At 46.4% G+C, this 27699-nt stretch overlaps 1 long non-coding RNA gene across 1 annotated transcript; it reads left to right on the top strand.

The window, feature by feature from the left end:
* Positions 1 to 3398: 3398 nt before the first annotated feature.
* LOC138281244 (uncharacterized) lies at positions 3399 to 27618 on the top strand. The gene is made up of 3 exons (XR_011200887.1): positions 3399 to 3560; positions 27056 to 27352; positions 27600 to 27618. It is a non-coding gene; the product is annotated as an uncharacterized lncRNA (long non-coding RNA).
* Positions 27619 to 27699: the final 81 nt, after the last annotated feature.

Raw genomic sequence — 27699 nt, 5'->3', positions numbered from 1 at the left:
CTCCACTTATCACCACTTAGACAATAAAGACTCAACTGGCCAAAGTTAGCCTTATGTCCTTCGTTCTGGGCGGGGGGGGGGGGGTTGTGTAGGAAGGTATCCTCCATCTAGCATTGTTACCCCCACTTTTGGCCTGTTTGTGAGTATATGTCAGTGTGTTTTTACTGTCTCACTGGAATCCTGCTAGTCAGGACCCCAGTGCTCTTAGTGAAAACCCTATTTGTCAGTGTGTTTTACATGTCTCACTGGGATCCTGCTAGCCAGGACCCCAGTCCTCATAGTTGTGGCCTGAATGTGTTCCCTGTGTGGTGCCTAACTGTGTCACCGAGGCTCTGCTAATCAGAACCTCAGTGCTTCTGCTCTCTCTGCCTCTAAAATTGTCACTGCAGGCTAGTGACCATTTTTACCAATTCTGATTGGCACACTGGAACACCCTTATAATTCCCTAGTATATGGAACCTAGCTACCCAGGGTATTGGGGTTCCAGGAGATCCCTATGGGCTGCAGCATTTCTTTTGCCACCCATAGGGAGCTCAGACAATTCTTACACAGGACTGCCACTGCAGCCTGAGTGAAATAACATACACGTTATTTCACAACCATTTTACACTGCACTTAAGTAACTTATAAGTCACCTATATGTCTAACCCTCACTTGCTGAAGGTTAGGTTAGGTGCAAAGTTACTATGTGTGAAGACACCCTGGCACTAGCCAAGGTGCCCCCACATAGTGCATAGCAATTTCCCCAGACTTTGTGAGTGCGGGGACACCATTACATGCGTGCACTACATATAGGTCAGTACCTATATGTAGCTTCACAATGGTAACACCGAATATGGCCATGTAACATGTCTAAGATCATGGAATTGTCCCCCCATGCCAAATCTGGTATTGGGGTGCCAATCCCATACATCCCCGGGGCTCCAGCATGGACCTTGGCTACTGCCAAACCAGATCTCTGGGGTTTTCACTGCAGCTACCATTGCTGCCAACCCACAGACATGCTTCTGCCCTCCTGGGGTCTGGGCATCCCAGTCCCAGGAAGGCAGAACAAAGGATTTCCTATGCGAGAAGGTGTTACACCTCTCCCTTTGGAAATAGGTGTTAAGGGCTGTGGAGGAGTAGCCTCCCCCAGCCTCTGGAAATGCTTTGAAGGGCACAGATGGTGCCATCCTTGCATAAGCCAGTCTACACCGGTTCAGGGATCCCCCAACCCCTGCTCTGGCGCGACACTGGACAAAGGAAAGGAGAGTGACCATTGCCCTGTCCATCACCACCCCAGGGGTGGTGCCCAGAGCTCCTCCAGTGTGTCCCAGACCTCTGCCATCTTGAATTCAGATGTGTGAGGGCACAATGGAGGCCTCTGAGTGGCCAGTGCCAGCAGGTGATGTCAGAGACCCCTCCTGATAGGTGCTTACCTGACTAGGTGGCCAATCCTCCTCTAAGGGCTATTTAGGGTCTCTCCTGTGGGCTTCTCTTCAGATAACGAATGCAAGAGCTCACCAGAGTTCCTCTGCATCTCCCTCTTCGACTTCTGCCAAAGATCGACCGCTGACTGCTCCAGGAAGCCTGCAAAACTGCAACAAAGTAGCAAGAAGACTACCAGCGACATTGTAGCGCCTAATCATGCGGGCTTTCTCGACTGTTTCCTGGTGGTGCATGCTCTGAGGGCTGTCTGCCTTCACCCTGCACTGGAAGCCACAAAGAAATCTCCTGTGGGTCGACGGAATCTTCCCCCTGCTAACGCAGGCACCAAACTTCTGCTTCACCGGTCCTCTGGGTACCCTGTCATTGTGACGAGCGTGGTCCCTGGAACACAGGCGCTGGATCCAAGGGAACCCGACAGTCCAGTGGTCCATCTGTCCAAATCTGGCAGAGGTAAGTCCTAGGCTCCCCACGCCAGATAGTAATACTGTGTACTGCATGAACTGCAACTGCTAGGGCTTCTGTGCACTTTTGCAAGGAATCCTTTGTGCACAGCACAGCCCAGGACCCCAGTACTCTGTCCTGCATTGCTCAACCCGCTGAGTTGACCACCGGCTTCGTGGGACCCTCCTTTGTAGTGTTCAGACGACCACCGTGCTCAGTTTTCTTGAACCCGTGTTCAAGTATTTCTGCGGGTGCTGCCTGCTTCTACATGGGCTCTCTGTTGCTGAGCGTGCCCTCTGTTTCCTCCTCCAAGTGGTGACCACCTAGTCCTTCCTGGGCCCGGGCAGCACCCATTTTCTTCAACTGCGACCCTTGTAGCTAGCAAGGCTTGTTTGCGGTCTTTCTGCATGGAAACAACACTGCATCCTCCAGCATACCGTGGGACATCTTCTCTGCAAGGGAGAAGTTCCTGGCATCTTCCATTGTTGCAGTATCTTCAGCTTCCTCCACCCAGAGGCAGACATTTTGCACCTTCATCTGGGGTTTAGTGGGCTCCTGCCCCCCCCTCCCCGACAGCTTCGTGACTCTTGGACTTGGTCTCCTTCCTTTACAGGTCCTCAGGTCCAGGAATCCATCTTCAGTGCTTTGCAGTTAGTTGTGGTCTTTGCAGAATCTCCTATCACGACTTTAGTGTGTTTCTGGGGAAGTAGGGTAACTTTACTCCTACTTTTCAGGGTCTGGGAGTGGGGTATCTTGGACACTCTTAGTGTTTTCTTACACTCACAGCGACCCTCTACACACTACACTAGGCCTACGGGTCCATTTGTGGTTCGCATTCCACTTTTAGAGTATATGGTTTGTGTTGCCCCAGGCCTATTGTCTCCTATTGCATTCTATTGTATTCTACAGTTTGCACTATTTTTCTGTTTTCTTACCTGATTTTGGTTTGTGTGTATATTTTGTTTATTTTACTTACCTCCTAAGGGTTTATATCCTCTGAGATACTTTTGGCATATTGTCACTAAAATAAAGTACCTTTATTTTTAGTAACTCTGAGTATTGTGATTCTTATGATATAGTGCTATATGATATAAGTGGTATAGTAGGAGCTTTGCATGTCTCCTAGTTCAGCCTAAACTGCTCTGCTATAGCTACCTCTATCAGCCTAAGCTGCTAGAACACTACTAATCTACTGATAAGGGATAACTGGACCTGGCACAAGGTGTAAGTACCACGTGGTACCCACTATAAACCAGGCCACCCTCCTACAGTTGGGCATTTCCAGCTGTTAGAAAAACGTAGTGAAATGTATCAGCAAAAGTGGGGCGTGTCGTGGCGCGTGAGAAGCCCACAGAGATTACAACAGGGACTGTCCCAGGCGGTCTCCAGGCGGAAGCACTTTAAAGGTATGGGTAGAGGGTTGGGGGTGGGCGTGTCAGGGACAGGGACCAGCCCTGCCCTCCTCTCCTCCCACCTAGATAAACATCGAACAGCCTCTGCCTGGCTTCAAAATCCTGACTTCAGTTCAGATACGAGTTGTGAGCGCTCGGTTCAGAGGGACAAGCGCCTGGAGTCTCGAGTCTGTGCGCTACACACGCGTCGTCCCCTGTGAGGAGCTATGGGCGTCCCACCGCTGCTGCTGCTGCTGCTGCTGTGGTGCTGTGTGCAGATCCCCAGATGGGCAGGAATAGGTATGTTGCAGGAGACGGCCAGCTCAGAGGGTTCAGCGCCTGCTGAGAAGTTTCCTGAGCGTCAGACTGTTGGCTCTGCCTTTCATGCTTCCAGGTCGATCACTTGGGTAATCACGAGAATTGTAACCGATCCGGTTCGGTCTGCGGTGGGCACTATGTACCTGGGGGCTGGTGGTTGTCCCTTACATCCGTGGTCACCATAGACGTTGTGTTGAATAAATGTAGCGCTGATGGGGGCTTCTAGCTACTTTACAGATTCCACAACCAGGCAGCGCGCTTTGTTATACTAAGAGGGGAGTTTGCTTGGCTTTCTTTTGAAATCTGTCCTGGATTCCTGCACTTGGCGGCTCCAATTATATGAGCAGGGGTGCAGCTTGGTCAGTAAGGGGGGGGGGGGAGGGGCAGATTTCCCATCAGTCTCACTGTTGTGTGAAGTTACAACACATTAGACAAGAAGCAGGGTGCACCTAAGGGGCAGTGGAGAGGCAGAGGAATGTGGATTGGCGGCTGTACTAAGAGACAGAAAACATTATTTTGTAAAATAACCAATATTTTTCAGAATTTTCAAAACAGAAAGAGGAGTATCGTGTGTTAAGATTCCTCGTGAAATCCCACCGCTCACAACACCCGACTCGAAGCACCTGTATCCAAACTTTTATTTATCAGAAAATGCTTGTATGAGAGGGGTGCAACACCCCAAAACCCCCGCCCCAAGCTACGCCACTGACATAAGTCTATTGCGTAGGGCTACACAAGTCTCCGTGTGTTGTGATAGTAAATTGTGTGTGTAGAGCGATTACTACCCGCTGACGAGGAGTTGAGGCGCCTTGGGGCGGATAGCACGCTACACCGGAACCCAGGGTTATATGTGGTTATAGATCATTAGACATACGTTTGCGTATCCTTGGACTTTGTAAACTTTGCGTTTTTGTGACCTCATGCATTTACCGCTATGTTTAGGGGCAGACGTGGGGTGTTACTGGGACTCATCCGCTGCTCCCCCACACCTCCCCTTCCTTGCGTGTGTTGCTTGCTCCAGGCTTTTTGTGACATATTGTATATCTCCAGTAGCTGTCTTCAAGGCAGTAGAAGGGAGTCCTCCGGTTTCTGCATTATAAATTATTCTAAATGGCTCAACCCAAAACATAAGCTATTCTGTCCCTTTCTCCATCCTCCTGAATGCTTACACGTTTGTACCCACAAGGCAGAAGGGTCGGTCGGGCTGAGCCCCTACCCCTGTCGCCTTTGAGCCCCTGCCTCAGGCTGGTCGTGGGAGGCAGCCAGGGGGCCAGGTGGCAGCCTGGCACAACATAGCGCCGGCGTGGCTGCTGTCCTCACAGGCGCACAGTGGTCAGTGGTGTGGCACTGGGCTTCTCTGGTTGTGCACTTGACGGATAACATCAGTCATTTTGAAACGAAGAGTTTTATTGATGTATCTATTTCTTCAGTCAGAGTTCTATGTACCTTTGGTGCCCCTGAATCTCTCTTGACTTGGGCTTACCTGGGAGTTTCATAGCATCTGTCTTAGGGGAGAGTTTAGGTGTGTCAGGGGGACATGGAACCTCACGTAAGGTTTGGGGTCACTCGCCTGGTTCAGGGACTTGTACCTCAGAATCAACGGGTCACAGTCTGACAATCTGCGTAAAATTAGCAGTGCATGGTGAGGGCGCGAATTATAGTTACCCTAGGGCACGAGTTATAGGGCCAGATGTAGGAAGCGTTTTGCATGGGGCAAACTGCAAAAATCGCAGTTTGCGCCATGCAAAACGCGTTTCGTGATGCACATTCCCATTTTGCGAGTCGGGACCGACTCACAAAATGGGAATGCGACTCACAAATAGGAAGGGGTGTTCCCTTCCTATGTGCAACTTGCACCGCAATGCAGAATTGCTTTGTGATCGCGAACGCGGTCGTAAAGCAATTCGCAGTTACCACCAGTGTCACACAGGTGGTAACCCATTCGCAAATGGGTGAATTTGTGAATGTCGCCATTAATGTTTTTTCAGAGCAGGCAGTGGTCCCATGGACCACTGGCTACTCTGAAAAACCGAAACCAAATGCTTTTGTTATTTTTTTGTATTGCAACTCGTTTTCCTTTAAGGAAAACGGGCTGCAATACAAAAAAAAAAAAACTGCTTTATTTAAAAAGCAGTCACAGACATGGAGGTCTGTTGTCTCCAGCAGGCCACCATCCCTGTGAGTGCAGGGACTCGCTATGGGGTCGCAAAATGCGACCCACCTCATTAATATTAATGCGTGGGTCTTTGCGACCCCATTGAGATTCCAAGACAGTGTCTGAGACACCGTTCTGCATCTGATTTTGCGAATCGGAAATTGCGGGTCGCACTGACTCGCAATTTCCAATTCGCAAAATCGGAGTTTACTACATCTGGCCCTTAGTTAATTAAAAGCAGTGGAGGCTGGTGAGGCTTGAGAGTGGTGGGGCTGGACTTGGTCCCGCGGGGAGCGGTCTAAGGGCATCGGGGGGATTTCTGCTTTTTTACTGCCTAGCCACTGGGATAGAGGGAATTTCTTTGCATTGGGGTCCATGCCAGCCTTGCTGCCACACCGATTACTGTGGAGGATCAACATAACGATGCTGCTGCACCAGTCGTGTCTGAGACCGCCTCCCTCCATGTACCAGCACCCCTTGTGCACTCTTTTGTGAAGCCCGAGGCTGCTGCAAGCTATGCCTGCAGCACTAGTAGCCCAGCTCTGTGCACTCGCAGTTATGAGTGCAGCAGTGACTAATACATTCCATTGAAAAATGCACTGTGGCTCCTCTTTCGTTGTGATTGGCATCAGCTTCTCTCTCAATTGCCACAAATTGCAATATAACTTTGTAGGAGGCTGGGCTGGCTTATACTGGGTACCTTGTGGTACTTACACCTTGTGCCAGGTCCACTTATCCCTTATTAGTAGATTAGTAGTGTTCCAGCAGCTTAGGCTGATAGAGGTAGCTAGAGCAGAGCAGCTTAGGCTGAACTAGGAGACATGCAAAGCTCCTACTATACCACTTATATCATATAGCACTATATCATAAGAATCTCAATACTCAGAGTTACTAAAAATAAAAGTACTTTATTTTAGTGACAATGTGCCAAAAATATCTCAGAGGATATACTCCCTTAGGAGGTAAGTAAAATACATAAAATATACCCACAAACCAAAATCAGGTAAGTAAACAGTTAAACAAGTAGTGCAAACACTGTAGAATACAATAGGATGCAATAGGCCTAGGGGCAACACAAACCGTATACTCTGAAAGTGGAATGCGAACCACGAAGGGACCCTATGCCTAGTATAGTGTGTAGAATGTCGCTGGGAGTGTAAGAAAACACTAAGGGTGTCCAAGATACCCCACCCCAAGACCCTGAAAAGTAGGAGTAAAGTTACCCTACTACCCCAGAAAGACAGTAAGTCGAGATAGGGTATTCTGCAAGGACCACAACAGACTGCAAAGCAGTGAAGACGGATTCCTGGACCTGAGGACCTGTAAAGGAAGTGGACCAAGTACAAGAGTCACAAAAGTGTCTGGGGTGGGGGCAGGAGCCCACTAAACCCCAGATGAAGGTGCTAAATGGCTGCCTCTGGGTGGAAGAAGCTGAAGATTCTGCAACAACAGAAGATGCCAGGTACTTCTCCTTTTCACAGAATATGTCCCACAGAGGGCTGGAGGATGCAGAGTTGTTTCTTTGGAGAAAGACCGCAAATAAGCCTTGCTAGCTGCAAAGTTTGTGGTTGAAGAAAAAGGGTGCTGCCCGGGCCCAAGAAGGACCAGGAAGTCGCCACTTGGAAGAGGAGACAGAGGGGGCCCTCAGCAACACAGAGAGCCCATGCACAAGCAGGCACCACCTGCAGAAGTACTTGAACACGGATTCAAGAAAACTGAGCACATCAGTCATCTCAACACTACAGAAGAGGGTCCCACGAAGCCGGTGGTCAACTCAGCAAGTTGAGCAATGCAGGACGGAGTGCTGGGGACCTGGGCTAGGCTGTGCATGAAGGATTCCTTGCAAAAGTGCACAAAAGCCCTAGCAGCTGCAGTTCATGCAGTACAAAGGATTACTGTCTGGAGAGGGGAGGCAGGGACTTAACTCCTCCAAATTTGGACTGTTGGACCACTGGACAGAAGGGTCACTTGGGTCCACCACCTGTATTCCAGGGGCCACGCTCGTCAGGATGAGAGGGGTCCCAGAGTACCAGTGACACTGAAGTTTGGTGCCTGCTGGAGCAGGAGGAAGATTCTGTCGACTCACGGGAGATTTCTTCTTGGCTTCCAGTGCAGGGTGAAGGCAGACAGCCCCCAGAGCATGCACCACCAGGAAACAGTCGAGAAAGCCGGCAGGATTAGGTGCTACAATGTCGCTGGTAGTCTTCTTGCTACTTTGTTGCAGTTTTGCAGGTATCCTGGAGAAGTCAGCGGTCGATCCTTGGCAGAAGTCAAAGAGAGAGGTGCAAAGGAACTCTGGTGAATTCTTGCAAGTCGTTATCTGAGGAAAAGTCCACAGGAGAGACCCTAAATAGCCCTCAGAGAAGGATTGGCCACATAGTGAGGTAAGCACCTATCAGGAGGGGTCTCTGATGTCATCTGCTGGCATTGGCCACTCAGAGGCCTCCATTGTGCCCTCACACCTCTGTATTCAAGATGGCAGAGGTCTGGGACACACTGGAGGAGCCCTGGGCACCACCCCTGGGAAGGTGATGGACAGGGGAGTGGTCACTCCCCTTTCCTTTGTCCAGTTTCGCGCCAGAGCAGGGGCTGGGGGTTCCCTGAACTGGTGTAGATTGGTTTATGCAAGGAGGGCACCATCTGTGCCCTTCAAAGCATTTCCAGAGAACTGGAGAGGCTACTCCTCTCAGGCCCTTAACACCTATTTCCAAAGGGAGATGGTGTAACACCCTCTCTCAGAGGAAATCCTTTGTTCTGCCTTCCTGGGACTGGGCTGCCCAGACCCCAGCCCAGATCCCAGGAGGGCAGAAGCCTGTCTGTGGGTTGGCAGCAGCGGTAGCTGCAGTGAAAACCCCAGAGAGCTGGTTTGGCAGTACCCGAGGCCACGCTGGAGCCCCTGGGTTGCATGGGATGGGGACCCCAATACCAGATTTGGCATGGGGGGGGCAATTCCATTATCTTAGACATGTTACATGGCCATATTTGGAGTTACCATTGTGAAGCTACATATAGGTATTGACCTATATGTAGTGCACACGTGAAATGGCGTCCCTGCACACACGAAGCCCATGTGTGAATGAGCGTGAGTCACGTGTCCCCACTACTATTATCAACAATCACAGCAGTAACACAGCGAGTGGGACAGACAGTGCCCCAAAGCAGTTTACAAGCGTATATTAAACGGATTTTGCATTGATAAGTTTGCCACATTTTAGGCTGTAAAGGTAAGGAGGGCGGAGCCTGACGCCCTTATACAAAAAACGCCACTGCTTAAAAGAACTCCAAGTATAACAGCTGCATTTCTATGGTTGTGTGCTTCTAAAATCTAAATCGAACTATAACATCCCTGCAACCTTTAGTTTTTACAGAGAATTTCTAGAATTTTTTTTTTTTTATATCAAGTAAGATGCCCATAGCAAATCACGGTGGGGGAGGGGGTTTGGACATAGGGACTGGCATTGTGGTGCCCCCACCCAAGCCTGGTGCTTCTGCCTGGCCTCCTCCTTGCCATCCATTGCCCAGGTCCATGCCCCTGATTCCTCATTACAGCCCTGTGTGGCTCTTGTTCCTCCACTGCCCTTCCCGACTGCCCTAAGGAGTTAGCTTGCTGCCCCATCCACCTCCTCCCTACCCTCTGCTGTCCGAGTCCATGCACCAGTCCCCTCCTGCCTGCACGGCATGGTCTGATGCGCTGCCACTGCCCTCCATTTAGCTTGATGCCCCTGCCCATTTCTATGCCCCATCATTGCCCTCCTGCTTAGCCTCTTTGCTAAGCTTGCTGCCCCTACCCTCCTTTCCCTGCCCTCCGATGTCTGTGTGCATGCCCCTCACCCTCCTTTCTGCCCACCATGTTCCACTGCCCCTCCTATCTACTGAGTGTTCTGTTGAGCTGCTACTGTCTTCCTGCCCCCTGCCTAGCATGGCCCGATGGCTGCCTCTTGTCCCTGCCACCTCCAACCTGCCTGTCCAAGGTCCATGCCCCTATCCCTTCCCTCCGATCTTCCATGGTCCATTTTGCTGCCATTCCTTTCTGCCCTCTATGATCTGTTGTGCTGCAACTGCTCCTCCTGCCTGCCCTGCGTGGTCTGTTGTGAAGCCCCTTCCCCTGCCCTCTCTTGTTTGTGACCAGCCCCTACCCATCCCTTCTGTCCTCCATGGTCCTTTATGAATGCCCCTGCACCCTCCCTCTTGCCCACCATGGATGTTGTGCCGCTGCTACCCCTTCCGCTGCCATTCATAGTCTGCTGTGGTGCAACAGCCCCTCACATCTGCTCTCTGTCCGAGCCCCCTCTGCCTCCTCAGTCCGAGTTGAAGCCTCCAGGTCCCTCCTAGGTCCAGGCAGCACCACTTTGATGCAATCTGCGACATTGTTAGAACTAAGGCTTGTTGGACGAATCCAGCGCTGAAACTCACCTGCATCCAACATCTTCATGTGGTACATCCATTGCATCATGCAGTAACCCGCAGCCATCTTCCGTTTGTGCATTTCTGCAGTCTTCTTCCAACCAGAGACTCCTTTTTTGCACCATCTTCTAGGTTGGCAGGGGCTCCTGTCCTTCCTGGAATTTTCTGCGACTTTTGGACTTGGTCTCCTCTCTTCAAAGGTCTTCAGGTCCAGGAATCCACCATTTGTTGCTTGCGGTCTTGCTTGGTTCTTGCAATAACTCTTATCACGACTTGTAGTGTGTCCTAAAGAAACCTGCAGTACTTTATCCTACTTTCCTGAGCTCTGGGGTGGGGTATTCTACTCACCTTTGTGGTATTCTTACTCTCCCAGTGATTCTCTACACACTACATTTGTTAGCGGGGAATCTGTTATTCACATTCCACTTTCTTAGTATATGGTTTGTGTTGCCCCTAGACCTATTTTCTCCTATTGCATTCTATAGTATTTGCTATTGTTTGCACTATCCTATGTCTAATTACTTACCTTATTTGGGTGTCTAGTGTATATATTGTGTATAATACTTACCTTCAAAAGTAGTATTGCCTCTAAAATATTTTTGGCCTTGTGTCACTAAAATAAACTACCTTTATTTTTGGTAAGACTGAGTATTGTCTTTACTTGTGTATAAGTACTGTGTAACTATAAGTGGTATTGCATGAGCTTTGCATTTTTCCTAATTCAGCCTAAGCTGCTCTGATACAGCTACCTCTATCAGCCTAAGCTGCTAGAAGACTACTACATTCACTAATAAGGGATGACTGGACCTGGTAGAAGGTGTAAGTACCCAAGGTACCCACTACAAACCAGGCCAGCCTCCTTCAGCAGGTATGCTTGCACTGCCTCTGCCTCTTCCTTCTGCCCTCAATGGTCTGTGATATTGCCACAGGCTCTCTTGCATGTCCTGCATGCTTGGTTTGTTGCTCCCCTTTCCCTTACCCTCCATGGTCTGTTGTGCTGCCACTGCCCCTCCCGCCAGCCCAGGGGGGTCAACTTGTTGCCTCTGCAGCCTCCTCCCTGCCCTCAATTATCAGAGTCTGTGCCCCTCTCCTCTGCCTTCCCAGAGTATTCCAATGAACAACTAGATTGCTAAAATTCTATATTTAATACAAAAGTATGGCACCCCTGACGTCATCTTGATGTAATCAAAAGTGTAAAACCTAAAGCATTTCCTTTAGAAATGATAAAAAGTAGCCTTATTCCCATAACAATTACGGTTAGTGCTTTAAAAAACAAAATAAGGAGATAGTTTCTGAGTTCTCAACTAGCGAAAGAGCACTTTTAAGTTATTTTCTATTGCTGTGGGTTTTTTTTTATCCAGTTGATCAGTTTATTATATGTTACACTGAGGGGAGAGAATGTAGCGTTACAGCCAGAGCTGCAGACTTTACAATTGGGGAACCAGGCTTGAGTTTTGGCATCAGCTTGAGAGGCTCTGATTCTGGGCAAACTCACTTAATCTTCCTATGCCTAAAACCAAAATGAATGTGTCCCTTTGTAATGCAACTGATGCTCATGAAAAGCACTACAATGCCTTCTGGCCAAGTCTGCCCTATATAAAACTGCACAAAACTAAAAAAAGTTAAGTGCTTTGCACACTTCTGTCATTGGGCAACATTTGGGTGATAATTGTACACAATTTGGGCTTTTTCTTTTCTCTGGTGGCCTTCTTGGGAGGCTTATTTGTAATGAAGCTCCCTAATTTCCTCATTTACTGAAGTATCCTCAGAAAATGCTTTCAGTTTTCCACTGCAATTCCATCAAGATGGCGTTCAGATGTGCCACACTCTTGGTACAAAGTCAGAATGTTAGCATTCTAGTTGCTTATTAGAACACTGTAGTGAAGTTGCTGATCACCAGGGAATTAACTGATAGTCTGCTGCTGGTGTTGAAAGTGCATGGTTCAGTCTGCATGTCAGAATGTTTTAATGAAAAATAAGAGGAAGGTATTTTAGAACTCACTTAAAATGTGTCCTAATTTTTCTTTCTACAGCACTAACCATGATTTCTATGACCAAATTAACCTGAACCCTCTGATTTGGTCCTTTCTAAATTAAATATTTTAATTTGCAAAATAGAGTTTAATCTTTTAGCAGTTTGATTCAATCAAGATGGCTTCAGGTGCGCCACACTTTTGCCGTAAGTAAGACTGTTACTTATGGGAGGCTGCAGTAGAACACAAGGGAATTAACTGATAGGCTGCTCCTAGTGGAAGTACATGTTTTATTGAGAATGTCAGACGTCATTCTCAAATGGCTGAGAAGGATAGTGTCCATTTACAGAAAACATTTTCATTTTAGATCCTGGAGCACCTTCCATAACCACTATGAGAAATATGTTTTCTCTCAAGAAATCCCAGCAGGGTAAAATCACCTTAGAACACACCACAATTAGTATGGTATTATTAACAAATGACTTATAGTGTAACTGCAATTTGTTATGATCCTTTATACGTTCTCCTTTTTTTTGTGACCCTCAAAACCTGCCATTTACTACAATGCATTTCAATGAATGCCATCATATATATTGGCTGCAATATGGCTGACAGCCAGCACTTCCTGGTTGCAGTGCTGACAGCCAATCAGATCTCACCATGAGTTTTGTGCTTAGGCTCTGCACAGGTATGCAATTTTTTTTCCCTTTAATATCTCAAACTACTGAACCGATTTACACCAAATAACAAAAAGCATGCTTTCTGGACAAAAATCTAGCTTTCTGCCAAATCTGATGTCATTCCGTCCAACGGTTTGGGCTGTAGTCATGTTTAAAAATCCCTATGGAAATTGCATGGGGGAAAAAGTGTTTTGACAGACAACTAGGCCCTAACTTTAACTACCGGCAAGCATAGGTGATATATATCCTACTGGTGGTTACCCCTAGGTAGTTATACTTAGGACCATCTTTCCATAGAAAGTGTTTTTTGACTTGCCTATATCTTTGGCACGATTTGACGAATCTTCTCGAAACTTTGCAACAAAAGTGTCCAGGTGATTCTTGTTGCACATGGAAAGTTCCAGGATGATCCCTCCAGTGAGGACTGAGAAGAAGCGGGGTAAAGAAACAGTGCGTTTCCCGTGTTAATTCCTTTAGGACCTTTGGACACAACTACAGCCCTAACCGCTGGACGGAATTACACCAAATTTGGCAGAAAGGTAGCTTTCGGTATGTATATCATGCTTTAGCTTATTTGGTGGAAATCTGTTCAGTAGTTTTGGAGATATCAAAGGGAAAATACATTTGTATAACTAGGGCCGCGGATCCTTCGCAACTATATCGCAACTGCATACGCATAAAGAAGCGCTGTAACTGGCTGGCCCCAACCTGAATAGAATGTTGCGCCCACCTTTATTTTTTATCGGAGTGGGTTCACAGGGCTGGAAATAGAAATAAGGGGTGAGGGTGGAGGTACCCTGACCCAGGGGTGTGATATAGGGGTGTTTTAGGGTCTTATTATGGTTTTAAAATGATTTTTCTTCACCATACACAAAATTCTTGAATGTCCAAGGTCCAAGTTACCTTAGGGTGCAAGTTATAGTTACTTGAAATAACTTGAACTATAGCTGTTGAATTTCTAAGGGTTTGTACGAGTAAATTCAGAACCTAACTATAACTTCCCTGTAACCTTTTTAGATGTATTAAGCTGATTTATAAATATATAATATATATTCACTAAAAAGTTTATAGAGAGGTTGTAACTAGTTTCAGATTTTACACACACAAAACCATAGAAATTTACCAGTTACAGTTATTTTTCTCAAACTTTAACTCATGCCTTAAGGTAACAATAACTCACGCCCGCCGTGCACAGTTTTCTCATCAATAATGTTGTTGCAGTGATATTATCAATGATGTCATTGCTGGTGTGATATGTAGGTTAATTAGCAGTGCATGGCGAGAGCACGAGTTATAGTGCATATTCTTTATACCCTCTACAGGTATGCATTACTTAGGGCAGCTCCTCTGCAAGTGTCATTATCATCCTAGGCAGTTTCTGTGCTCCTTCACCCTGGCTCAGACATTAACATGGTATCTAGTGAAACTTTAATTTATCACCGGGACATCAGTATAATTTGTATCAAACATTTTATTCACTTCATTATGTTGTAGAATTCCTCACTCCTCATACAAAGTACCTGGAGTGTTTTTTAAAAGTAAAGAGAAAATAAAATAATTCCAACACAAAACAACTAAAACTCAATATAACTTGCCTTCAGTCTTCCTTATGTACTAGCAAAGTGTGGATGCACTCCTCCTTTCATGCACCATCCACATGGACGTAGTCCTTAAATGGTATCACATTGGTGGGCAATCCTGCCTGAAAAGTTTTGTATAGCCGTCCATATTGTTGTGTAGCCTTTGAAATTTCAACCACTCCTCCAAAAGTATTGTCGATGCATTTCAGTCCCACTTAAATTTAGGCCTCTTAAGTACTTGGTAAGATTGAAGTAACTATTAATCAAATAGTTCATTCAACCAATTAAAACCTCTATCATCGCCTTCACACAGAATCACACCTTTTGTGCAAGACCAGGTTTAAAGACTTACATGTGTGGTTCACGTCGAACTCTGGCTCTGCAGTGCCTCACTCCGGCTACATTTCACTCTCTAAATAGGGCAGGCACAGGGTTGGACTAGCCTAAAAGGCAATCCGTCAGCACCAGAAGGGCTGCTTTGACAGGTCAGTATGGGGGTCTGTTTGTTGGCCAGGCCTGCTGGAACGGTTTTTACTGTTGATTTCCCTCATATTACCAAAAACATTCCCTGCAGTAAGCATAAATTCATGCAGCCTTCTGTGCCTAGCAAAACACATGGTGCAGAGTGTATTTACAAGTTCAAAACTGTAGCAATTTGAAAATATGGGCTACTTTTTTTTAGCTATCCGATTAGTTTACTGATTGGGGCCACCTTAGTTTGATGCCCGGGCCTTTTTTTTATGCCCCAGTCCGACCATGGGCAGACAGGCTGTTGCTAGGGGATACCTCTTGTGATTACCGTTCCTACTAGGGAGAGAGATTTTGCTTAGTGGCAGTTTTGACTTGCGAGTAGCGCAGAGGGTTAATATGCCTGCTTCAAAGAACAGATCTATATTTTATGTGGATAGCTGAGTGGATGAGTAAAGCTAGCTCTTTAAAACAAATGAATGTATGTGAAAGGGGGGCTATGGAGAGATGAGGGGCACATTTGCCGGGTGGTAGTGAAAGAATCCGAGGAGGTGGTCATGGGGTGGAGGGGGGAAAAAGACTGTTGCACAGGGCGCCACCAGCGCTAAAGCCGGCCCTGCTGGCATCTATCTCTGCAGGGGAGTGTTGTACAAGAATATCGTGAACAAAATATCCATCTGTAAAAATATTGAAGTCTAAATATAGGCTACAAAAAGTGTAGATACTATGTAGATTTACTATTCATAACTCTACACATATATACTTTTGAAACTTATTTAGGCAAACTTTTTTTTTTTCTTTTCTATACAAACATTAGACATTTTAATGTTATAGTTACAAGTTATATGTATAATTTAAGCCCTGGTTTCACGTTAATTTAAATAGTAAACCTTCTTACACAGTTTTCGACTCGATGACCAGACAGCTTTCACCTTGGTGTTTTTTTTTTGTTTTTTTTTTTTCCTTTGACTTTTCGTTTTTTTTGTTCAGTTTTTTTGTTCTTTTTTGTTCTTTTTTATTTTTAATAAAAATGTGTTTCAAATCGTAGAGTCCTTTGTCAAGTAGAGTGTTGTACGGTACAGTGGAGAAGTGTTGTAGAGTGGACTACAATGGAGTGGTGTAGTGTATAGTGAAGTAAAGTTTAATATAGTGGAGTAGCATCTCATACATCTCTGTGGAGTGGTGTGTTGGAAAGACTTGTAGAGTGTTGTACAATGGAGTGTAGTGGGATGGATTGGAGTAGAAAGTCAAAGTGGAGTCTATGCGGATAGAATGTAGTACAGTGTCGCAGAGTGCCATTGAGTAGTAGTTTTGTAGCGTGAAGTTGCGAAGAGTGTAGGAGAGTGGTAGAGTGGAGCGGTGTGGAGTGCGGCAAGATATCATGTAGTGAAGGAGAGTGAGGTGTAGTTGACTGGAATTGATTAGCTTAGAGTGGATTAAAGTGTCATAGAGTGTAGTGTTATGTTGTAGAGTGGTCTTGTGTAGCATTAAGTAGAGTAAAGTGTTGTGGAGTGGTACGGCAATCAGTGGAGTGGACTGGCGTGTCATAGAGTGCTGGAAAGTACTATACAGTGTAGTGGAGAGGAGTGCCACAGAGTGGCTTAGAGTGTTGTGGAGTGTCATGGCGTTGAGTAGAGTGCAGTACCGTGTGGTAGAGGGGAGTAGCATAGAGTTGGTTGACACGGAGTTGAGTGGAGTACAGTAGCATAGGGTAGTGCGCGATAGAGTAGAGTGCAGTAAAGTGGGGTGGAGTGGCATAGAGTGGAATTCTGTATCGTACAGTAGAACCATAGAGTGGGGTGAGGTAGAGTGAAGTGGCAAATCGTAGAGTTTTGGAACATGTCATAGGGTGAAGTAGAGTGGAATAGAGTGGAGTGGTGTTCAGTTGAGGGTTCTAGTGTGTGGTAGAATTGCGTGGTAGTGTCAGAGTTGAGTGGTATAGAGTAGTAGAGTGGAGAGGCGTGCATTGGAGTGGTAGAGTACAGTTGAGTAGTGTGTTAGAGTAGAGTTGGGTGTAGATGCATAGAGGTAGTTGCATAGTGTGTTCTAGAATGGAGTAGAGTGTTTCAGGATGGCATACAGTGGAGTACAGTGTCATACAGTGCCAGAGTGGAGTAGACTGTTGTACAGTGGAGTGTAGGGGCACACATTGTAGAAGAGTGTCTCACAGTGGTTTAGAGTGTAATACAGGGTCATAGAGCAGAGCTTCTAAAATGGGGTAAAATGTCAGTGGAGTAATGTAGTGTGGAGTGAAGTGTCAGAGTGGAATGCTGTATCGTACAGTAGAATGCCTTGGAGTAGAATGGAGCAGCGTAGCATAGAGTGTTATAAAATGGAGTGTGGTACAGTGGAGTAGTGTCGAGTGTTGAAACTGCCAGAGGGAAGAATACAGTGGAGTGGCAAGGATGGATTACAGTGTTGTAGAATGGAGTGACTTACTGTACTACACTCTAGTGTACTGTATGGTAGAGTAGACTAGAATAGTGTTGTAGAGTCAAGAGGCACAGAGGTGTGGAGTTGCGTAGAGTGAAGTAGACTGGAGTACTGTATCATAGAGTAGATTGGTGTCAATTGGGGTGGAGTGGCATAGAGGGAGTTGCCTGGAGTAGAACTTCGTGCAGTGGCATAGTGTACTAGAGTGTTGTACAGTGACATAGGCTGGAGTACAGTGTTGTAAAATGGAGTGAGCTACAGCGGAGTAGAGTTTGGTAAACTGGAGGAGCAGAAACTATCGCACAGTGGAGTAGTGTCATAGAGCAGAATAGACTGCAGTGGCATAGACTGGAGTGGTGTAGAGTTCAGTGTGGTACAGTGTTGTGTTGTAGAGTGTTACATTGTACAGTAGTGTGGTGTAGATTGTCAAGCGTAGATGTACTGGCGTACAGTGTTTTGGCATCTAGTGGCATATACTGGAATAGAGTAGATTTTAGTGGCGTACAGTGGAGTGGCATAAAGTGGAGTGACGCTGAGTGGAGTTACAGAATGTAGACTAGGGTGTAGGGGTGTAAAGTGGGGTGACGTAGAGTGGCGTTGCATACAGTGGAGTGGCATAAAGTGAAATGGCGTAACGTGGAATAGATTAGATTAGAGTGGAGTAGAGTGGATTGGTGTACAGTGGATGGTCATAGATTGGAGGTGCATAGAGTGACGTCGTAGACTGGAGTGTTGTCCCCTGGTGTACTATGGGGTAAAGTATTGTTCAGTGGAGTGGTGTAGAGTAACATGATACAGTAGAGTGGTCTAGTATATGATTAAGTAAAGTGTCATAAATTGGAGTAGCGTGTTGTAGAGAAGTGCAGTGGCGTAGCATGGAGTGACACGTCATAGAGTGCAGTGAAACAATATACATTGGACTGGTATACATTGCAGTAGCATAGAGTTGAGTAGTGTCGTATATTACTTTGGAATGGTGTACAGTGGAATAGCATACAGTGGAGTGGAGTCTTGTACAGAGGAATAGCATAGAGTGGAGCTGCAGTTGTGTAGAGTGAAATGGCGTAGTGTGGACTGGCGTACAGAGGAATACTGTAGAATGAAGTGGAGTAGAGTGGAATGGAGTAGAGTGTAGTTGCATAGACTGGAGTGGAGTACAGGGCAGTGGTGTACAGTAGAGTGGAGTGGAATAGACTGGAGAGTGGAGTGCCATAGACTGGAGTGGAGTAGAGTGAAGTGGTGTACAAATGGATAATGTAGATCAGAGTGGCATACAGTGGAGTGGCGTGTTGTGGAGTGGAACTGAGTGGTGTACACTGCAATAGCATTAAGTGGAGTGGTATACAGTGGAGTGGCGTAGAGTGCAGTGGCTGTAGTAGAGTACCATAGAGTACAGCTGTGTAGATTGAAGTGGCAGAGAGTGGAATAGCTTACAGTGGAGTAGCGTGTTGTAGAGTGTAGTGGCATGTAGTGATATAGAGCAGAGTGGACTGTCATAGAGTGGAGTTGCGTGTTGTAGAGCGGATTATTATACAGTGGAGTGTCATGCCATGCACAGTAGTGCTGTGGTGTACAGTGGACTGTCATGACGTACAGTGGAGTGGTGTCATGTTGTAGAGTGTATTTTAAAGTAATGTGCTGTGAAAATGCCTGAAAGGATGTAGAGTAACTTTTGCAGGAGTGTAGAATATGGTGTGCAGAGTAACACAAGGCAGCAACTTGTGCTGCCTTGCATTCTCCAGATTCATCAAAAAACACAGAGTGACACATGGTCACTGTGCCTTGCAATTAAATTGATTTCAACACCATGCGTTACACAAGGGTAACGCAATACAATGATAAATCTGTCCTTTTGTGATATATTGTGCCACAGTATGCTGCTGTAACTTTGCAGTATACTTTGGTCCATGCAGATCGCAAGGCATTATATAACTGGCTAATGTCAGCATTTACAAAATTAAACAGCGGTCACATTCTTTTTGCTGCACTTTAGCTGTGTTCTGGGTAAGGGCCTTAAATAAAGTTAAGTAGTAGGTTTAATTGTTGTTCCTTACCCGTTACCACTTTATTAAAGTGATAGTAGGTAGGTACATTTCTGTACGGCGCTAGTACCTAGCAAGAAAAGTTTATTTTTTCTTTTTTTTGGTGCATTAAAATTGTTTTTTTAAGTAGCGCTGTAATTTCTAGGTATTAGTGCGTAGACTTTTTTTTTTTTAAGAATTAAACTTGTAAAGAATTTTAAATACATTTTGGTGCACTATGGGGTCATTACGACTTTGGCAGACTCAGGACCGCCATGTTGGCGGTGGGGGTCGTACCACCAACAGCTGGTGGAGAAGACCGCCAAATTATGACCATGGCGGTATTCACAACAGAATACAGCCAAACCACAGCCGGCACTGCCACTGATGGTTCTCTGCTATGCTGTATTTGCAGATTGGAAAAGTGACTGTATGTAGAAGGCTGTCCTGCTTTGTAGTGGGTACCTACGGTACTTACACCTTATACCAGGTCCAGTTATCCCGTATTAGTGTAGTGTAGGCAGTGCCTAGAAGCCAGGCTGTCTAGAAGTAGCTGTGGATGAGCACCCAAGGCTTATCTAGGAGACATGCAAAGCTCTTGCAAAACCACTGTAGTCACACAGTACTCACACACATGCAAAAAAACACTCAGTGTTACAAAAATAAAGGTACTTTATTTTGGTGACACAAATGCCAAATATACCTTAGAGACTATACTCCCTTAGGAGGTAAGTAATATACACAGTATATATACTAGAATGTAGTAATAGCTGTAAAACCGTTGGAAAACAGTGCAAATAGTGAAAATCACAATAGGTTGCAATGGGCCTGGGGGAACACAATCCATATACTAAAATAGTGGAATGCAAAGTCAGTTTCCCGCCTAGGCAAGTGTAGTGTGTAGAGGGGCGCTGGGAGTGTAAGTAAATGCCAAAGGTCAATAATAGAACCCACCCAAGAGCCCAGGAAAGCAGGAGTAAATCACAATAAGTTTAGTAGAACACATGATAGAATATTATGCAAGAACCAGAATAGGGCAATGGGCCTGGGGGAACACAATCCATATACTAAAATAGTGGAATGCAAAGTCAGTTTCCCGCCTAGGCAAGTGTAGTGTGTAGAGGGGCGCTGGGAGTGTAAGTAAATGCCAAAGGTCAATAATAGAACCCACCGAAGAGCCCAGGAAAGCAGGAGTAAATCACAATAAGTTTAGTAGAACACATGATAGAATATTATGCAAGAACCAGAAGAGACTGCAAGACACCAACAATGGATTCCTGGACCTGAAGACCTGTGGAAGAAGGAGACCAAGTCCAAGAAGCACTGAAGAGTCCAGGGAGAACACAAGCCTCTGCAAACCCAGATGAAGGTACAAAAGAAGAACCACTGGTGAAGAACAGTCAGTACTGCACCAAAGAAGATTGATGTGGGTTCCTGGTTGATGCAGATGATATCCGACGCTGGATGGAAGATTGCAGTCTGGTTTGCGTTGCTGGATTCCACCAACAAACCTTGGCACATGCAAAGCTCGCGGTTAGCAGAAAATGGCGCTGCCCGGGACCAGGAGGGACCTGGAGGCCTCTACCCAGGAGGGGGAGGCAGAGGGGGCCCTCAGCAACACAGACAGCCCCCAGAAGACCAGGCAGCACGCACAGGAGTCCCACAGCACAGGGACAAAGAAGGTTCAAATGGAGGCCCACGCAGCACAACACAAAGGGATCCCATGCCACCAGAGAACCACTCGAAGCTGTGCGTCGCAGGAAGGAGTGTGGGGAGGCCTGAGCTGTGCTGTGCATGATGAACATCATGGAAGGTCTCACAGAAGCCTTGGCAACTGCAAATCATGTGGTGCACAGGACTACGGTCTTGTGTTTGGAGGCAAGCTCTTAGCTCCACCAAAGTTGGACAGCTGGACCTGGGGACAGTCTGGGTCACTTCAGTCCACCACCAGTGTTGCTGAATCCACGCTCTTCATCAGGAGAGGGGACCCACTGCAGCGGGGTGCCTGCTGCAGCAGGGAACTGACTTCTTCACTTCAGGGGAGATTCCTTCACTTCTTCTGGTGCAGGCTGAAGGCAGGCTGTCCTCTCAGGATGCACAACCTGGAAACAGTTGCAGTTGCTGGCAGGAGCTGAAGATACAATGTTGCAGAAGACGTCTTTGCTTCTTTGTGGCAGTTTGTAGAGTTCCTGGAGGGTCCAGATGCAGTTTCGTTGGTAGAAGGTGAAGTAAAGGATGCAGAGGATTCCTACTGGAGTCTTGCAATCCTAATCTGGGGAAGCACCCAGTAGAGAGACTCTAAATAGCCCAGAAAGGGGGATTGGTCAGCTACACAGGTAAGCACCTATCAGGGGAGGGCTCTGACGTCACCTGATGGAACTGGCCACTCAGATGCTCCCAGAGTGCCCTGCCAACTTGGAATCCAAGATGGCAATCTCCAGGGTCCCTCTGGAGGAGCTCTGAGCACCACCCCTGGGGTGGTGATGGATAGAGGAGTGGTCACTCCCCTTTCCTTTGTCCAGTTTCGTGCCAGAGCAGGGACTGCGGGTCCCCGAACTGGTGTAGGCTGGATTATGCAAGGAGGGCACCATCTGTGCCCTTGAAAGCATTTCCAGAGGCTCTGGAAGGAGGTTACCCTTCCCATGCCTGTAACACCTATATCCAAAGGGAGAGGGTGTAACACCCTTCTCCCAAAATAAATGCTTTGTTCTGCCTTCCTGAGCTCGAGCTGCTTGAGCAACAGGAGGGCAGAAACCTGTCCGTGAGATGGTAGCAGCAGGGGCTGCTGAAAAACCTCAGAAGGCTGGTATGGCAGTACTGGGGGTCCATTGTGGACCCCCCAAAGTGCATGGAATTGTAAAACCAATATTAGAATCAGTATTTGGGTAAAATTCCCAGGTGTTAGACACCTCACATGGCCATATTCGGAGTTACCATTGTGAAGCTGGACATAGGTATTGACCAATGTCTAGTGCAAGCGTAAAATGGGATCCCCGCACTAACGTAGTCTGGGAGAATGGTCCTGGACAATGTGAGAGCACCTCTGCTAGTGCAGGGGTGCCCTCACACACAGGTACTCTGCACCCAGCCTTCAGGGTTGGAAGGCCTGGTATATTGGTGACTTATAAGTGACCTGGTGCAGTGTAAATGGCAGTGAAAGGGTGATGCACCATTTCACACAGGCTGCAATGGCAATCCTGCAGAAGCCTTTGCAAAAGTAATGCTGCAGCCCATGGGGATCCCCTGGAACCCCAATGCCCTGTGTACCTAGCTACCATATACTAGGGACTTATAAAGGGACATCAGTATGCCAATTATGAGTGGAATACTGTGTTAGCAGTATCCAACAACCAAATTTGAAGGGAAGAGAGCATAAGCACTGGGGTCCTGGTTAGCAGGGTCCCAGTGAGACAGTCAAACACAGTGACCAACAGGCCAAAAATGGGGGTCACCATGCTAGAAAGAGGCTACTTTCTCACACTGTGCAATTGTGTTGACCTGGATTTCAACCTCTCTGACATCTGTCCTATGACATTTCAGTGATTATGTGACCTCTGATGAGGGTGCCTCCGTCTGAGGACCATTACACTGGCAATTGGATACAGGGGGGCATGAGCAGACCACAGTTGATAAGCATAACTACTTTACATGTATTATAAAGGACACATACAGAGTAGCTGTGTTTAAGTGTGATGTATTGTGCATATAAAGAGACTACCTGGAAAAATTAAAGTAAGTAAAAATGAAAATATGTGATGAGTAAAGTCATGGTTGTGTTCCTCAGGGTAGCTGCTACTCCAGTTGGTTACACGGGTCCTGTGTCCTTGTACCATGAGGAAATGGAGTTTGGTGTCAAAACAGTCAGCAGGGTGTTTGTGTGGCACACAAGGGTGACAAATCAGGAGTGGTTAACTTCCTGGCAGTGGGTTTGGTCTTGGCATCTACTCCAGCTGGATGGCTGGGTGGACGTCCACGTTTGTGGGGATGGGGGGAGCGGTTTTCTTCAGCTACAGAGGGAGGGGTGTCTGAGGCATGTCCTTCCCCTGGCTGGGCCTCCATTTCACCATCTGCCGCAGATATAGAAGGGGCAGATGTAACATTGATAGCGAAAGGGGCCTGATGTTGTGTGGAGAAGGTCATGACGGTGATATTGATGTTCCTCAGCAACCCTGCAATGGTAGTCATGTTGGCATTTTGTACCTGTCACTGTCGCATGACTTCCTGGTGGTGTTCCCTCTGCAGCCTTTGATTTCCCCCCAACATTGTGATAATTTGGCCCATCCTGTCTTTGAGGCACCATCCTCTGGCCCACAGCATTCTCTCCCACACACCTTACCCCCACGTGCCTGTTGGCCACTCCCAGTGGTTGCAGGTCCATCATTGTCAGGGGGGTATCAAGGGTAGACTCAGGTCCCTGTAATGTGGGGCACACAATAGATTGAACAGTCTTTGGGACACAGGTTTGGGGGCGAATGGTTGCCTGTGATGTCAATTCAACGGGGGTGGGAGGGGTTGAGGTGGGCCGGCTGAGGCTGAGAGTCGTAGACTGACCAGGTGTCCCAGATGGGCCAGGTTGTTCATCAGTGTCCAGACATCTAGGTGTGTTTTCCTCACTGGGGCCTTCATCCTTAGGAAGACTGACAGTCTCAGGTATCCTCTAAATGGTGGCAATGGAAGGGTTACCTGTGGAGGGAGTGAGATACAGGGTTCAGGTTAGGATGTGTGTTTGGTTCCTTATTTGTGAGTTGCAGACAGTGGCTTTACATGATTCCCTGCAATGACATTGACAGATGCAGCACAGCATACCTTGGTTGTACATACAGATCTGTGACTTGTTTTACTTAATCCATGTTGTGAGCTGTCATACTATTTGGGTTTTTGTGCAGTTGCAATCTGAGTATGTCTTATATATGACATGACTGTTCAGCTCTGTTAACTAGTGAATAGTCAGACTTGCTAGTTGTCTCACATTTGAGCTGCAGGATGCACCATGGTGTCCTAGTGGGTACACAATATGTGAGTACGCAGGGGAAAATGTCCTGTAGCTAGATGTTGTGCATGTGCATGGAGTCTGCCATCTTACTTTCCAAACCAGGTCTGTCTATTTCAGGTTTGGGACCTGTGGCCATTGGGAATGGTAACTGAGCTGTAGCTGTGTTTTGCTTTGGTTGCTATTGCGAGTGTGTGATTGCATTGCTGTTGTTGCTATGTACTGGTCCTCAGTATAACAATTTAATTGGTGTAGCTAGTACATTAGTCATACATGCATGAAATGTGATGTGCACAATCCAGGTTTTCACAATGATGGGTTAGTGCATTCTGGGAGTCGTAGTGATCTGATTAGCCTGTAGTTAGCGTGCCATTGCCAAGGGCTGTGAGGCAGATGGGCTGAGTGGAGAGAGAGGGGCAAGAGAGGGGCATTAGATGATTAGGTGAGAGGTGTAGTGGTACAATTAGTTAATTAGGGAGGAGTTGGGTGGTGAGAAAGCATGCAGGACTAGACAGTCATGTGATATGAATGTTTTGGGTACTTACCAGACTTAAGTCCACCAGGTATTCCAGTCAGGCCCTCAGGGTGCAGTATGTCCATGACCTTCTCCTCCCATGATGTGAACTGTGGAGAAGGAGGAGGGGGCCCATCGTCAGTTGCATGGCTATCTGGTGCCTGGATGCCATGGAATGGACCGTCCCACCCCCCCACACACACCCCTTCCCACATAGGTCATTCCACCTCTTCCTGATGTCGTCTCTTGTGTGTGTATGACTGCCTACCAAATTGACCCTGTCGACTATCCTTTGCCACAACTCCATTTTCCTGGCAATCAATGTTTGTTGGACCTGTGCTCCGAACAGTTGTGGCTCTTCCCCGACAATTTCATCCACCATGACCCTCAATTCGTCATCTGTGAAACGTGGGTGTTTTTGTGGGGACATGGTAGTGGTTGTGTAGAGGGTGTGTGGGGGTGTTGAGTGTAATATGGGTAAATGGTGAGGTGTGGGTGCTGCGATGGGGGTTAGAGATGATAGTTGCGGATTGTGTGTGCTATTTAGGTGTGTTATGTGATAGTTGTGTTGATGTGGGGTGTGTGCTGAGTGAAATATGTATGTGTACCTACAGTGTAAGAGTGCTATTTCTATGTTTTGGCCTTCTCTCTGTATCTGAATGGTTTTTCGATTGTGGGTTGTGTAGGGGTGTGTTATATAGTGCAGTGAGTAGGTGTTGGGTGTGTGGATGTGTGTCAAGTGTGGAATATCCAAACTATCCAGTGGTATGTTGTATTCTGACTGATGTGAGTTGAGACCGCCGAGGTTCGCACCACCAATGGTTTTCCACCATGGAAGAACCGCTGTGGTGATTTGTGGCTCGTTGTGGATTTTTGTCGGGCTGGCGGTGCTGGTGGTGTGACTGCCTCTTTTCTGCCCTCCAGTGTCCTGGCAGTTTCGGATTTTTGGCGGTCTTCACATTGTGAGTCGTAATGCGGCCGCTGGATTACCGCCAACTTGACGGTCTTTTGGAGACCGCCACTGCAGCGGTCTTCCCAAACGACTTCCAAAGTTGTAATGAGGCCCTATATGTGTGAAATAGTCTTACAGTGTTTTTACATTTTTTTTTTTAACATATATTTTAAAAAAAAGTTAAGTACTGCAGTACTTCCTGGGTAGTACTGCGGTACTCTGTAATTAAATATATATATATATATATATATATATATATATATAGAAACCTATATATATATTTTTTTTTTCCATCACTTTGCTGAACTGGTAATAGGTAGGGAAAATCTCTAAAACCTAATACTTACCTATATATAAGCCCCTAACCCAGAACACAGCCAAAATGTGATGAAAACAACATGGCAACCTTTAACCTTTGTAAAGGCAGTCATCAGCCAGTCGCATAATGACTTGTCATTGCCTTGTACCGCAGTAGTTTTGTGAAATTTCACAAAATTGCCATGGCCACAGTACCCACTTTTCTACTTTCATCCGCTTCATTTCTCCGTGTAGGTTCAGTGACGTTCAGGGGTTTGATACGGGTAAAGACTGCCCATAGCAGGCGTTAGTTTTGTAAGAGGGCTTCAGCATCTGCAGGAACTTGGCTTTCCTTGAGATTGAACACCCTTTAATCTGTGGATCATAGCTAACGTGAACTCTGCTTCCAAGGAAGTCTATGGTATAGGGTTAGTGTTGTACATAATACAAGCTTGCATTACCTATGGGGGCTGTAAGTATAATGGCAGTAATGATGCTTCATATTATTCTGAGCTATTTTGCGCTTACTTCCATAGCTCTAATGGTATACCCTTTTAAAGAGCAATGTGTATGTGATCAATACAGTCATTTGAGATGTCATGAGTGATGCCATAGAACATGTCGTATTTGAGGTCATAAGCAATGCATGGTGGGAGCGCAAGTTATACAGTAGTTAGCTCTTTACTATATCTGGTAAATGTTGTCACTGGCAAATTCAACTAATTGTAATGTTACTTTAACCTTTGCTTTTTGCGGTAAATATCTAACTTGCTTGAAAAAAATCAAGCATTACAGGGATATAATAATTAGCATCAGAATTTACATGGAAAGCACCATATAAATTCTGCTGTTAGTTATTTCAATTTACTATAACTCGCACCCGAAGTAACTATAACTCCCATCCCCACCACTATATTATTGACTTGTGATCTTAGCAATAACTGGAATGACCTGCCTTTTTATTGTCTATTTATAGACTGAGTAATCTTTTTTTTTACATTGTGTTATAGGTTTGACCCAAGAAATTCATGGAACCAGAGGGGAGAAAGCATCCTTCTCTGTTGGACCTTTTCAGCATTATTGTGAATGGCAGTTTTTTGGAGCGATGAAGGATCAACAAAGTCAGGATGTTCTTTACTCAGATCACTGCATATGCCCTGACCACGTGTATGGCCGATACCGAGGTCGCGTGGAACCATCCTGCAATGGCTCATTCTTATTAAGGAATATCACGTTTGAAGATGAAGGTTTCTACGGTTCAACACGTGATGGACAACAGCCAAGCTACCATTATCTGCATGTTGTTGGTATGTATGGGAAGTCTGCCATTGTGGCCTTTGATTTGCTAACTCCAGAGTATAAAAAGGAGAGTTTAACAGTTACTGTAGAAAATTCCTCATGAATAGGATTGGTCCTCTTGAGTAGGTGACATCCTCTTGAATGGGATTGGTCATAGCAACACCCCCACCACTAATTCTTGACTAATTTTCTTTCTAGACTTGGATAGTGCCTTACCTATTGTACCAGAGTCCTTTTATTCATTTTTCTCCCCAGAACTATTTCAAATGATTTCTCCACTTCCAGATGTGAAGGAAGGTAGCTTCTTGGCCCGCTCGCAGTGGGTGGACTGGATATGACTCTTGCACTGCCCACA

The sequence above is a fragment of the Pleurodeles waltl genome, unplaced genomic scaffold, assembly GCF_031143425.1.
Source record: "Pleurodeles waltl isolate 20211129_DDA unplaced genomic scaffold, aPleWal1.hap1.20221129 scaffold_73, whole genome shotgun sequence".
In the NCBI taxonomy this organism is placed as follows: domain Eukaryota; kingdom Metazoa; phylum Chordata; class Amphibia; order Caudata; family Salamandridae; genus Pleurodeles; species Pleurodeles waltl.
The sequence above is the reverse complement of the archived record's forward strand: the minus strand, read 5'-3'. Positions and strand labels throughout refer to the sequence as shown.